Source organism: Tamandua tetradactyla, chromosome 7 (assembly GCF_023851605.1).
Source record: "Tamandua tetradactyla isolate mTamTet1 chromosome 7, mTamTet1.pri, whole genome shotgun sequence".
In the NCBI taxonomy this organism is placed as follows: Eukaryota; Metazoa; Chordata; class Mammalia; order Pilosa; family Myrmecophagidae; genus Tamandua; species Tamandua tetradactyla.
Genome location: NC_135333.1, coordinates 128,430,043 through 128,438,538, shown reverse-complemented (window position 1 = coordinate 128,438,538; position 8,496 = coordinate 128,430,043). Strand labels below are relative to the sequence as shown.

At 35.4% G+C, this 8,496-nt stretch overlaps 1 long non-coding RNA gene across 3 annotated transcripts in view; it reads left to right on the top strand.

Moving 5' to 3' along the window:
- The first annotated feature begins 812 nt into the window (after positions 1–812).
- LOC143690139 (uncharacterized) overlaps positions 813–8,496 on the top strand; it is a 73,094-nt gene continuing 65,410 nt past the window's right edge. For all 3 annotated transcript variants that reach the window (XR_013179008.1, XR_013179006.1, XR_013179007.1), the window contains exon 1: positions 813–892. This is a non-coding gene — a long non-coding RNA (uncharacterized LOC143690139). The remainder of the gene's footprint in view (positions 893–8,496) is intronic.

The following is an 8,496-nucleotide window of genomic DNA, read 5'->3' as shown; positions in this document are numbered from 1 at the left end:
TTAAAAAAAATTCCTAGATTGTTCAGTTAAAAGGTGGTTTCAATAAATGAGAACATGCCATGATGATTGTATATTTAGAAATAGCTTTGTATATGGAAACTAAAAGGAGGATTATCAGGATGTGTGATGAGCATGCTTGTACATATCAGGATGGTGACAAGGAGGAAGAAACCAGCATAAGATGGAAATGTTCCAGACACAGGGTAAGAGTGGGAGTGGAAAGTAATTAAAAAGAAAAAAATATCAAGAAGAGGCAGAAGTAGATGTGGTCCAGGCCACAGTTGGAGGAGTTTGTTGAAAAAACAAAATAACAGTTTTATTTTCCTCTAAGGCAGTAGTTAGGTTTAATTGTTGAAAAACATACTTTTGCTTAAATGAGATTTTGATTTTGGAACAGTTTTAGATTTGCAGAAAAAAATGTGAAGATAATACAAAGAGTTTCCATATTCCCCACAACCATTTTCCTCTATTATTAACATTTTACAACTGGCATCGTACATTTGCTACAATTAATGAACCAATATTGTCACATTATTCTTTTTTTCATATTTCCTTAGTTTTTCCCTAATGTCCTTTTTCTGTTCTAAAATCCCGTTGAAAAATACATATTGCATTTACTTGTCGTGTTTTCTTGGTGCCCTCTCAACTTTCCTTACTTTTGATGGCCTTGAAAGTTTTGAGTACTAATAGTCAGTTGTGCTATTTTGAAACTGTCAGGTATTCTAGAGAAACCATGTTATTTTAACCATAATCCAATTTTATGGGGGCAGACTTATTGTTTAGGATGGAATCGTTTGAATCTTTTGTTTCCACGGAGATATGACACACCTAAATGCAGATATAAACTTTTGATTTGATTTTTTCCATGGTAGTGTGGCCTCACCCATTGAAGGTAGGTCTTGATTAGTTTCCTGGAGTCCTTTAAAAGGGGAAATATTTCAGAGCTGACACAGGTACAGACATTTATAGATTGAGACAGAAGAAGCCTGGGTGCTGGGCAGGGACTCACAGAAATGGACAGAACCTTGAAGAGAAGTCTCTGGCCCTGGAAGATGCTAAGCTAAGTGATGAAACCAAGAGTTTTGCCCTGGAACAGCTAAGTGAGGGCACACAGGTGCTCAGAAATGAAGCTACTAGAATCAGAAGCCGGAAGCAACAGAACCAGGAACAAGGACCAACAGACATCAGCCATGTGCCTTCCCATTGGCTTTTCTTTTGAGTCAAGGTATCTTTCTCTGGATGGCTTTGTTTGGATATTTTTTAAGGTTTTAGAACTGTAAACTTGTAACTTAATAAATCTCCTTTATAAAAGCTGACCCATTCCTGATATATTGCATTCCGGCAGATTTAACAAACCAAAACATCCCTCAACTGGGATCTGTCTGATGTTTTTCTTATAATAAGATTTCCCTGGACTGCTCAGTAAGTGTGGCTGGGTTTTGAGGAGAAAGATCATAGAAATCAAGTGCCATTCTCGTAACTTCATATCAAGAATATAAATTATTAATATGACACAATATGTTGATAAGTTCTTTACATTGGCCCTATCTGGCTGAAGTAGGATTTTTTGGGTTTCTGTACTATAAAGTTAATATTCTTTTCCTCTTTCCATGTTGTATCCTTTGGAAGGAAGTGACTCATTGTGTATAGCTAATATTTATTGAGTAGTGGGGAGCATGTTCTGAAATCTGCTTTTTCTGAAATGAATATAGCTATCCAGCTTTCTTTTGATTAGTATTAGCATGGCATATCTTTCTCCATCTCTTGACTTTAATGTTTAAAGTGGGTTTATTTTTAACAAGATGTAGTAGCAATGTATGGTTGGGTCTTGTTTATCTACTCTGATAATGTGTCTTTTATTTGGAATATTTAGACCAAAGTTAAAGTGATTATTGACATAGTTGGATTCATAACTACCAGTTTGTTTGAAACTTTTTCTATTCATTGCTTATGCTCATTGCTTCTTTTTCCCCATGTTTTGCTTTCTCTAGTTTGAATTGAGCATTTTATATGATTCTATTTTATTTCCTCTCTTAACCTATCATTATAATTACTTATTTAGTGATTTTCCTGGTGTTTTCAATATACATTTTAAACTAATTTAAATTCATCTTCACATAGCACTGCCCTGCTTCATGTCTAGGGCATCCACAATGACACAGACACACAAGGAGGATGGTAGGTGAAGGGGTAGAGATTGCAGTGATACGGCTGCTAGCCAAGAAACACCAAGGATTGCTGGCAACTACCTACAGCTGGAAAAAGAAAGGAAGGATTCTCCCCTACAGGCTTTAGGGGACCTGTTAGGTTTGGATTTCTAGTCTCCAAGACTGTGAAGGAATAAATACCTGTGTTTTGTTTGTAAGCCAACCGTTTACTGGTAATTTGTTACAGTAGCCCTATGTGCCAATTTTAAAGCATTATGTATCCCAGAAAAGCCATGGTTTAACTCTGATCCAATCTTGTGCAGGCAGCCATTTCTTTTAATCCTGATTGAATACCGTAGGTGGAAACTTTCACTAGATTATCTTCATGGAGATGTGACACACCCAATTGTGGGCATAATGTTTAAAATTATATGGAGTTGTGACTTCATCTATTCCAGTGGGTTTTGAATAGTTTAGTGGAATTCTTCAAAACAGAAACATTTTGGAGAGAGCAAAAAATGACAGAACCTCAGAGCTGACAGAAACTTCACAGCAGAGCTGACACAGATGCGGACATGTGGAGAACAGAGACATGGATGTTTGGAGCTGCTTGGAGGCCAGCAGATGTCACCATTATTAAGGCTGGTGCCTTAATTTGGACACAATCACTTCATTAGAACTGTAAACTTGTAGTTTATTAAATTCCCCTTTATAAAAGCCACTCCATTTCTGATGTACTGCATTCCAGCAGCTTTCAAACTAACACACCCTCGGAAACAAATATACCTACCTATAGGTTATGATCACCCAATACATTGTTGCTAATATTGCTCTAAACAAGAAACTGTTTTTAAACCAATTATGAATATGAACAATTACTTTATTTTTAACTCCATTTATTCATTCTTGACAATCTTTTCATTATTTAATGTATGGATGGAAATTTAAGAGAGTTTTTACCTGATATTATCTCTTCTAAGCAAGAGACAGACTCATTAAAAAATTAAAACGATAGCAATAAAGAGTGGGTTTAAACATATTGTCCAGACTTCTGTGAGAAAGGAGCAAAAGAATTGACTAGCAACAGGGAAATAGTAGCAATCGGTCAGGAAGCATGCCTCCTAGACTGCAAATAAGGTGACAACCATGACTCAAAATACCTTTGATTTCTTACAAGACAAGAAAAATAACTTATCACAGTGCCTTAGACATAATCAATGTGTGCATCCCCTTTAAATATGTGCTAGTGAACTCAGTAATATTTCTTGGAAAAAAAAGACATCAAGCCTGTGGGATGTTTGAGAATGCTAATAACTCAATTTTCCTCTCCTCTAGATACTAAACACTAAAGAATAGTCACAAGAGGATCAAAGCACACTACCAGTTCCTTCCTGATCTAGCAAACTGAAAATACCTCTCAAATCAGGATCCTTATGTTGGAAAGTGCAAGTTGTACAGACACCAAAATTAGTCTTCCTAATAACCGACTCAGAAGTCTTTATTTACTCATCTGTCTATAATAAGATTTGATTTTGACAGTGGTAGAATTCTTGCCTGTCATATAGGAGACCCAGGTTCGATTCTTGGCCTATGCATTTCCCAAAAAGCAAACAAAAAACAAAAATTCAACAAATGGTACTTCAATAATGGGATACAGGAAAAATAATGAAATGTGACCCCACCATACAGCATACAAAGATTAAAAAAAAAAAAAAAAAAAAAAGGACCTGAATTCTTCACTGAGCCTATTACATGGAAGATCATTACCTTTTAAAAAAATGCCTTTACCAAGAAAAGTATAGAAGTAAAACATCTATTTGTCATTCTTGTTAGCCTCTCAGCATCTAAACATAGCCCCTATGTTCTGGGAATCCTACATGTTATAAGACAAAGCATGATTCAATCAGATAATTTTATAGTTACTTTGATAGTCTCTGTTGTTGAATGAGCAACTGACCAAAGTCCTTCTCATCACGTGTACACACTCCCAAATTTAAAATCATCTAATTATGCAAAATAAAAGATATGGTACTGAATTTTAAAATGTTATTTCATGGCAGGCCTTTTTCTAGAGGAGTCAATGGTAGTCTTTATTGCGGCAGCCTCCAGTACTCAATGACGGTGCTACAGCAGTTAACTTGTGGTGCCCGAACATTGAAAGTGGTGTCACTAGACCACATTGATTGTAGATGATGTTCTTGGCAATGGACTCTCAAAACCAGTTTTCTTAAGATGCAACGCAATTCTCAGACCCTCCTGATATCTCTTAATAGATTTCTTTCTATTTAAGTCACTTTCTATTGCTTGAATCAAGTACCCTGATTGTACAGAAAATATCACTCAGATTACCTGCAGACAGCATGAGTATTCTATGATTGATTTTCTGGAAAATGCAGCTATTCTTGAGGGATAGATCTCTGGAAGTACTGGCAATTAGTGGATATAAACTAATCCTATTATCACTTCCAGTCAATTAGAATAAAATACCCACTGAATGGAAAGCTTTAGAGGCAGGCAGGAGCTGTTGCCATAAAAGAAAGATTATGAGAAGGTTCAATACTTTGGAGGATCCCACACTCCCTAAATATATGGAGAGCTAGAGTTCAAAATTGATTGAAGTCATAAAATGAGATGCAAAAATTTTACATTACTGTAAATTTGTTGCTGTTGAAGTCACAACAAAAGTTCTTATGCAGCCTAAAATCTTCTGTGCGTTGTTGAATTTGAAAATTAACAGTCTCCAGGTCACTTATATGAAGTATTCAGACTGATCGGCAAGTTAGGAGAAACAGACATAGAAATAGACAGGGATTTTTGATAATTTAAGTACTCCAAACCTTCAAACTCCACTGAACTTCACTTAGAATCTGAAATAGCACTTCTTTATTTGATAAAGCTTTCACTTCACAGTTTGAAGGGGCTGCTATTTCAAAAGAAGGGTCAATTCTCTTCTAACTAAAACTCACCATCCTCTATTATCTCCATCTGATTAAAGTAAAGTTACATTTGTGCTGGATGAAGGAGGGGAAGGGATAATTTCAAAGTAGAACCCTGAATAAGATAGTTTACACTTCAACATACAAAATAAATTTTGATAAATTATATAAAAATTAAAATCTTGAGAAAACATAAGGAAATTTAAACTGAGGATGTCCAAGCAAATATGGAAATGCACAATTTTAGACCAAACTTAATTTTTAAACTTTGAATTTCTATCAGATATGCTAAATTCAATGTGCTAACAGTTAACAGCTGGATGAAGATACACTTCTTCCATTAGGATGATTGATGGAAGCTTGGATCTATGGTAGATAAAGTTAAAATTAAGTCAGGCAGCCAAAAATTCCTTGGCAAATGTAGAGGAAGGAATTAAAAGATTTAGGTAAGAATGTTTTAGTGCATCTGTCAAGTGCACTCTCTCTATATCATTTTAGAACTTTGTTGCAAGAGTCCATAAGTTATTCCTTCTAACAAAACACTGTGAGACGAATTGGTGTATAGATATGCTACATCTCTGGAAAACAGTGGTTGATCTCTATAGCAAGGGATGCGGGTGAAAGATGCTTTAAGTGGGTTCTCTGGTTTGTAAAGATATGCCACGTTTACACTGAGGAAAAAGCTAACCGATGACATTTCAGTGCTGGAAGATTGGTGAGCATGGTTTCTAAAATTGAAGTAGGATTAAATTGTAAATCAGCATAGTTTCACCTACAGAAGCGTTTGGTCCTGGGGTCCTAGTGTTGATAAATATAGGCAGCCCATTACTATTAAGTTTTGAATTGTAAAAAGAAAACCTGAAATTTGAAAAATTAGAACTACCTGGAGCAATTACAAAAAAATTACAACCAACAACCCAATTTCCAGATATGTCAGTTCACAACTTAGTACACTTTGAATAAAGTAAAGCCCCATAATTTTTTAGGTAGATCCCCCAAATAAGATGACAGGTGTATAACGTAAACCTCTTCCTCAGAAGTGCCAAAGGGCACCTCTGAGAAACAACTGCACTTGGTAAAAGAAGATATTCAGATCCCTCTAGATGTTGTTGGATACTAGATATGAGCTAAGACTAAACCCTGAAACACTGGGGTTTGGCAGTCATAGTGGGTGCATATGGGGCTAATTAATCTAAGTTTAATCTGAGACTGCATGAAAATGTTCCCAGTGGGAACCCTGATGCTTTTCCACAATTATTTTACACTTTCTTGGTTTATGAATAATGCAAAAATATATCAATATATCTATATATTTTCTCTGTATCTCTCTGTCTATCTATCTTGTCTATCTATCAGCTATTCAACAAATGTAAGAAAAAAGAAGACCTCTCTTCACAACCTGACCCATGAAATATGAGTTGCTGTGTAAGAAGGAAAAAGCAGAAGGTGTAATATGTCCACTGACCAAAGACTCAATGTTACAGTCCTGGAGACATCACAGATATTTATCTAGAACATGAAGCTGTAGTGATTGAATTTCATCTCTTTGCCAGGTGAAAAAGGCAGAACCATATTGATTAACATAAACTTAATCTAGCGGTTATTTCATCTTCAATTACTTTTTTATGTGTTCTCTGTACTAAAAGCTAGTCAACCCAGCTCAATGTACCTAGTATATAGTTACAGATCTGGTAAATTTCAAGTAAGAAATAGCATCAGATTGTTTTGACTTTTCAGGAAGAGTACCCCTGTACCATCTTGACTTGTGGTGATACCGGTTATATCATCTTTCTGGCTCTGTGCCACAGTTCCCTTCCCACTGTCCTAGACTTTCTCACCTTATTTGAGTGCATCATGCCAAAAGGATCTGTAGAGAGAAATAGCAATGATACTTGATACTTGAGAAAACATAAGCTTGCCAGTGTGAGAATGTAATTTCACAAAAATACAGGAACCAGAAATCTGAGTTCCTAGGGGTCTGATATACTGGGAAATGATGACACACAACTTATATATTAAAACACAATTTTCTATACTAGATATTCCCATACTACCAAGAATAAGGACCAACAGTTCTTGGGGCTACTTAAATTTTGGAGGCAAGATATGCCATAATTGGATATTCTACTCCAGTTGATCCAAAAAGTTGTTTCCTTTGAGTGGGGTTTGAAACAAGAAACTACATGAACCCAAGCTTCAGTTCAAGTTAGTTTGTCCACTTGATTTTTATGCTCCAACAAATTCAATGGTTTGACTAATCATCAGGTATTTGGAAACACAATATTTTTGACTGGAGAGAAAAAAACTCAAGGGTAGATGGGAGGATAAATTTCTTTGCCTGGGTCCAGAATGTGTGAATATTTGCATTAAGTGAGGGTGTCCTCACTTTAAGGAGGTTTTGAATAATCGGGTGGATTATATGATCCATCTTGTAAATATCAGTCGATTTCTTTTCCAAGCTGCCTAAGCATTTGCTTAATGAACTCATGAATAACGTGTTGATCATCACCCAACTGGAAGTTATGCATGGGCTCAAAAATTAACTTTTTCTCTTAAAAGGAGATTACGTTTTGATTTGGGAATTTTTTTCCAGATAATTAAAGAAAAATAATTTTGCTGCTACCTATTGGTACAAAAAAGGATAGAAATGGAAACAATAGGATCTCCTTAGTTGCTGCCTGATAATATTGCCATACACAGTAGCCAAAGGGTATGGAAAATTGCCAGTATTCCAAGTAGTAAGGACAAACAGAGTAACTGATCTCTACCCATAGTAAAGCTCCACAACAAACTGACTTCGTTGGCTGAAGATAATTCATAATTTGGTAATTGAAACTACTAGTAGTAATGGAATCTGCTAGTAGTAGAAAAAAAGAGTTAAAATATCTCTATCTTTTGAAATGTTCTAAAAGCTACAAAGTTGCAATATATTTATCTTCTGTCATTTTTTCTTCCTTGCTATGCTAGAAATACATAGTTTTATAATTGACTTACCTTTCTTTTCTACTTTCTCCTCCATAGTCATTTTATATATGGTGACTTGGCTAAACTTAATTTTTAATTTAGTACATAAATTGTAAATCTCTAATGTAATCATGACAGTCCCAGAGGAGGAAATAATTTCACTTCGATATCTTGGACTCCGTTATAAGGGAGATTAATTTTAATGATATGAAAGCATTATTTTTAGAAATAGAGTGTTTTTTAATAACTGTGAAGGGTCGAGAGTTTTATCCCACTTGCATAATTAACACAATATATAGTATGGAAATATGAGACATCTGGGCCAGGGAAAGGAGTATTATTGCAATTTCTAGTGATACAATGAGAGTCTATGGAAATTTTCTATGAGAGTGGCAAGTTTCACCCTGTAGAGTTGGGGAGGACAGAAATGGATTTTCTGTATTTCTATA